The following is a 6,292-nucleotide window of genomic DNA, read 5'->3' as shown; positions in this document are numbered from 1 at the left end:
TATTGCATGTATTAAAGTCATGTGTCTGAGAGTTCTGGGCCAGTATTCAGTTTGAATCTCGGGGTACATTATTGGGATTCATTCTGTACCTTTGAATCGGGTACCATGTGTGATTTCTATCTGGTATTTAATTCGTAGCTAATGTTGCTCTATTGTGAGATTGACACAGTGCCTTTCACTCTGAGCGTGTGATTTTGGACTGGGATTTTTGTATCTACCTGTCAGCGGGACTGAGTTAGGGGGAAATGGAACAGTGTCTGCCTCACCTGCTCTGCTTGACTGTTGGATTGAAAATGTGTCTCTGGAAATTGTGATCAGTGTGGGACTGACTACTTCTGCTGTCTGAGACTGTGGAACTGATGACCTGTCTGTGTCTCTGTGGTCTGTGAGTGATAATATACCTACTGTGTGTGAGAAGGAGCTGGCTGTACTGTTCCTTCTGCCTCGGGTGGAGGAAGCATCACATTTATTCTGGATCGTTCAAGGGTTTGCCTGTAGAAAGAAAATTATCTCTTGTTACTCAGGAACATGTGAGGTAGAAAATACAGAAGTGATCAGTTTAATATCTCTGTTCATGATCATTTTGAATATCCACAAATGAAATCCAGTGATACAAACAGTGTCAGTGTCTGACTCCACTGCAGTACTTCAGCACTCAGCTTCTGCATACCAGGTGTGTTGGGCTGTTTTACAACAATTTAATGACATCCAGACACGGCCCAACCCCTGCACTGATCCATGAATGGGACTACCCGATGGGGCATGGACCTTTGTACTGGTCAGGTTTCTAATATCCTCTCCCATGGGACTAACCGTTCAACCGAAACCAAACAGCCGCTGTTTAAAATGTGACCTTCACATTTCTCACCTGATGCCTGCAATAGATGCTCTTTGTATAACTCCCCACATCCTTACTGTCCGGCTCTGTTTCCACTCTTCACTGTCCAATCACAATAAATAGGGTGAGGCTGGAACTAAACCAGGGCCATTCATTACTGGTTTGGGTAGAGAAAGCAGCAATGATTTTAATAGCAGGTTCTTCCCATTCTCTCTCCCTTCCCTTAGACACACCCTGTCCACACACAGCCCGAGAATGACCTCTCCCTTCCCCCCTCTCACTCCATGTTCCGGGACCAGTTCCTGATCCACTCCGCCTCTTACAATCAGCCCCCCGGACTCCCCCTGAACTTCCCCCGGACTCAATGCCGATCTCTGAGCCCATCTGCGGACACGGTCCCGAAGCGATGATCTGTTGTAACGAGGCTGCTCTTTGCTCCCTTCCCCCGGGGGCCGTGATCTCTCCATTCCCGGCTGTTTTAAACCATCTTCTTCCGCTCACTGAGGGAATGGCGCCCACAATTCCCAATCCAAAAATCGATGGAAACTTTCCCCAATTGGAATTTTTCGAAGTCTGAGCAAAGGAAGTGGGGCTGGGGGAAAGGTCAGAGGGAATGGGGTCCACAGGCAGTGCAGGAACAGGCACCAGAATGGGAAACAGATGGGATTCCACCAGTGCCTAACGCTGGAATCCAGACTGACTTTACAATCTCCAACTATTAAACTAGATGTTTCCATCCCTGCTGTTTCTCTCGGGGTCTTTTGATGGTAAAGAGCCTTTCAGAGATAAAGTGAGCGGCTGTGAAATCAGCCAATGGATTCTCTTCATTAATGGCCCCTATAATGTGTGACTGAGAGAGGATTTCTCAAACCAATCCTGGAGAAACATGGGAGGAAAGTGGGAGTCGGTGTATTTGCTGGGACCGTGTCGGGTTAATATCAGGCAGCAACAGTCGCAGATTGATTTAACCGGAGTGAAACTGTAGGTCACTGAGAGTAATATCGAACAGCCCTGAGCTGTAAAACTGCAGATAGTACAACAGGCATTAGAGGGTTAAATGTGACCCATTGTTTCTGTCCCTCTCTGTACTGTCCCTGAGTGTGGGATTAATAGTGTTTCTGACCCTTGTACAATATCAGTGAGAGATGAGATTGCATCTTCTGTCTCTCCAACGCGATCTTTCTGGATAAAACGGCACTATCCCGGTCAGTCTGGAACTAATACTGTTAACGTCTGTCTGTCACTGTGTCTCACCGCTCTCTCTGTCTCTCTCACCATGTCTGCCTCCCTCTCTCTCTCTGGTGCTGTACATGAAGGTGGATACTGCTATTGAGCGTGATTTGGACACAGATCGGGAGTGTAAGACTGATACTGTCTCTCTCTCTCTATTGCTGGACATGAAAGTGGGATACTGTCTGATATAAAATAGAGAGAATGAGATGTCCGGGCCGGGCCTCACTGTAACTGGGGATGTGTTCGGCTCCAGTCCCAGTTCATGGTCATAATCTTTTCACAGATTCAGGGCGAGAGTCTCTGTGAGACGGTAACCCTGGCGGAGAAACTCCGCGTCATAACTCAAACCCCAACACATGAGATTCTCCAAATAAGCTGGAATAAGGTGTTTGAAAAACGCTTAACCCGTCTGGGAGGGGATGTGTGGGGAGATTGAACAGGGAAACAGACTGAAATGGAGGAGCCGAGTTGACTTGTTATTGAATGGACTGTATTTAGGCAGGAATATTAACGATTTCTCATTGTAACGGGGCTTATTTGAAAGCTTCTGGTTTTGGGAATCCTTGAATATGAAGCCCGGGTCTGTCAGGGTTTGTGCGGAGCGCTGAGGTTCGGTTTTATTATCGATAAACGGTTTGAAACTGTCGAATGGAGAGAACTGGAGGTGGAGCTGGAAGATCAGAGGCCACTCTCCGCTCTGTCACTCTGACTGTCTCCTCCCCTCCCGATTTCTCTGTTTAATCCCCCATATGGAACCAAAGCGGGTCGGTGGACTCTAAACACGGTTTACTCGTTAACAGGACGAAAGGTGAGTAATGTTCCTGATCTCCTGGGCACCAGGCAATTCCCCGTTCTTTGTTTCTGTACAGAGTTACATTTCAGTGATTCCCCAGTGAGTTTGATGCGTTATGTAAATAATCCAACAAAATAGAACAGAAACGGAGCGAAGCGCTGAATTCCACAGATGTAGAAAGGTTAGTCGAGCAGTTCTGGTGATTCTTTATGAACCCCGCATGAGAAGCAGTTTAAATAAATACAAAAATCTGGTGATGTCTGGGCTGGGGTCGAGAAGTCACCGTTTAAAGTACCGGACTGTGGTCACTGCCCTGACTCCAGTCCCATTAACACCTCATCTCGTCCACAACGAGACAAAAGCAGCTCAAAGCCAAACTGGGAGCATGATATCAGCGTTTCCTTTCAAACAGTAACCAGCCCTTTCACAGATACAGAGGGTGGCTCTGAAAAGAGCCTTTACATCGAGTTACATTGAAACTACAGCACAGAAACAGGCCATTCGGCCCAACTAGTCTATGCCGGCGTTTATGCTGCTCATGAGCCTCTTCCTTCCTTACTTCATCTAACCCTATCGGCATATCCTTCTATTCCTTTCTCCCTCATGTGCTGATCTATCTTCCCCTTAAATGTCCCTCTGTTATTTGCCTCAGATACAACCTCGTAGTTGCAAGTTCCACATTCTAAACACTCTCTGGGTAAAGCAATTTCTCCTGAATTTCCTATTTGATTTATTAGTGAATATTTTATATTTATTACCTGAAGTTTTGGACTCCCCACAAGTGGAAACATTTTCTCTACATCTATCCTAACAAACCCTATCATTTTCTTAAAAACCTCGATCAGATCAACCCTCAGCCTTCTCTTTTCTACTGAAACGAGACTCAGTCTGTTCAGTCTTTACTGATAACAATATCCTCTCATTTCTGGTATCATCCTTGTGAATCTTGTTTGCACCTTCTCCAATGCCCCTATGTCTATAATATGGAGACGAGACCTGTTTGCAGTATTCCAAGTCTGGTCCAAACAAGGTTCTATACAAGTTTAACATAACTTCTTTGCTTTTCAACTCTATCCCTCTGGAAATGAATCCTAGTGTTTGATTTGTCTTTTTATGACCTGATTAACCTGGGTCGCTACTTTTAGTATTTTGTGTATCTGTAGCACGAGATCCCTTTGCTCCTCTATCCCGTTTAGACTCTTATTATCCAAGTAGTGTGTGACCTCCTGATTGTTCATTCTGCAAGTTTATTAATGCCCTCTTGCATTTTGATGCATTCTTCCTTTGTATTAACTGAATCCCCCAATTTGGTGTCGTCCACAAATTTTGGAATTGTACTTCCGATTCCCGAATCCAAATCGTTAATGTAAATTGTGAAGAACAGTGGTCCCAGCAACTGGAACTCCACTTCCCACCTTTTCCCAGTCTGAGTAGCGACCCTTAACCTCTATTCGCGGCTTTCAGTTTTGTCGCCAACTTGCTATCCATTCTGCCACCTGACCCTCACTCCACGTGCTCTGAACTTAGCCATGAGTCTGCAATGTGGTACATTATAGAAGGCGTTCGGAAAATCCAAATATATCACCTCTACTGCATTAAACTTGTCTACACTTTCTGTTCCTTCTTCAAAGATTTCAATCAGGTTGGTCCTGTCCTTTGGGTTATCAGATTAAGCCTTGGCCGGTTTACTTGCTCTTGGAGCTCACAATGCTGGTTTTCTTCGGCAGCAGCACCGCCTGGATATCAGACATCACCCTGAGCGATGGTCACCCGTCCCAGCAGCTTGTTGAGCTCCTCGTCGTTGCGGATGGCCAGCTGCAGGTGTCTGGGGATGATGCGGGTCTTCTTGTTTGTCCCGGGCCGCGTTGCCGGGCAGCTCGAGGATTTCAGCCGTCAGATACTCGATGCACAGCAGCCAGATAGACCGGGGCTCCGGCACCCACACGTTCAGCATAGTTCCCCTTTCGCAGGAGCCTGTGAACACGGGTAACAGGGAACTGCAGTCCGCCCCGGGATGAGCGAGACTTGGCCTTGGCCCGAGCTTCACCGCCGGTTTTTCCTCTTCCAGACATTTCCACAATCTCACAAACACTTTCACAAAGAATGAAGAAATCCTCCCGCACTCGCCCTTCTTATACCTTCTGGAGGAGTACAGTGGGGGCACTTGTGATGGGTCTCTCTCAGAGTGTTTACACTGCCCGCTCACCCTCTCTGATATTCTATCTTTGAACTGCTGTAATATTGTCCTTTAGTAATATTGCTGCTCCTCCTCCTTTCCCTATTTCCCTGTCCTTTCTAAAGATCTTATAGACTTGAATATTGAGCTGCCATTCCTGCCCAGTTGGTAGTCAGGTCTCTGTAATGATTTAATGGAATTATTTAAATTTACTCAATGGCTGATGTGAGCTGTGGTAAAATGTATTTCCAGCTGGTCAAGTATTGCAGGTATCGACTGTCTCTTCAGTCCGATATCAGGTGAAGAATTACTGGCTGGTGTGGAATTTCCATTGATTGGGGGTTGGTGAAATCTACTGGGCGGAAACAGGAACTGCAACAGAGCGAGAAAGGATCCGTCAGAAACCAGTGAATATGAAGAACAAAATCCAACAGCCTGCAGTGTCTGTTCAGGATCTGATGTTTGGGAAATATTTTATTGTCGATTATTTTCAGCGATGGTGGTATAGTGGTGAGCATAGCTGCCTTCCAAGCAGTTGACCCGGGTTCGATTCCCGGCCATCGCAATTAAGTGTTCTTATCAGTTTATTTCCATCAGAAACTCTGAAGTTGATAATCGAATTTGATGCAGTTCAGTTGGATATTGTTTCCAAAACATAATCGGGTGTAATTATAGTAAAATGTTTTAAACATTCATTTCTTTTCCCTACAGAAGGAAAAGAGGAAAAACATGCTGGAAATACTGAGTTGCCAAGGGTCGAATAAGAGTGAGGAAGGGAAATGATATGTTAGCCTTTATTGTAAGGGTGTTGGAATATAAGAGTAAGGAGGTCTTGCTGCAATTGTAGTGTGAGAAAATATTGTGTAAAATTGGCCAATATTCGGTGGAGTTTAGAAGAATGAGAGGTGATCGCATTGAAATGTATAAAATTCTTAGACGGCTTGACAGGGTAGATGCTGAGAGTCTGATTCCCCTGGCTGGAGAGTCAAGAACTGGAGCTCATCGTCTCAAGATAAGGGGTCGGCCATTTCGGACCGACATGAGGAAACATTTCTTCACTCAAAGGATTGTGAATCTTTGGAATTCTCTACAACCCAGAGGGCTGTGGATGCTCAGTCGTTGAGTTATATTCAAAGCTGCGATCGATAGATTTTTGGACTGCAGGGGAATCAAGGGATATGGGGATCGGGCGGGAAAGTGGAGTTGAGATCGAAGATCAGCCATGAACTTATTGAATGGCCGAGCAGGCTCG

The 6,292-nt window shown here is 45.7% G+C and overlaps 1 non-coding gene across 1 annotated transcript; it reads left to right on the top strand.

The window, feature by feature from the left end:
• Positions 1-5,533: 5,533 nt before the first annotated feature.
• On the top strand, positions 5,534-5,605 carry trnag-ucc (transfer RNA glycine (anticodon UCC)). The gene has a single exon. It is a non-coding gene; the product is annotated as a tRNA-Gly (tRNA).
• The last annotated feature ends 687 nt before the right edge of the window (positions 5,606-6,292 follow it).

The sequence above is a fragment of the Heptranchias perlo genome, unplaced genomic scaffold (assembly GCF_035084215.1).
Source record: "Heptranchias perlo isolate sHepPer1 unplaced genomic scaffold, sHepPer1.hap1 HAP1_SCAFFOLD_62, whole genome shotgun sequence".
NCBI lineage: Eukaryota > Metazoa > Chordata > Chondrichthyes > Hexanchiformes > Hexanchidae > Heptranchias > Heptranchias perlo.
The sequence above is the reverse complement of the archived record's forward strand: the minus strand, read 5'-3'. Positions and strand labels throughout refer to the sequence as shown.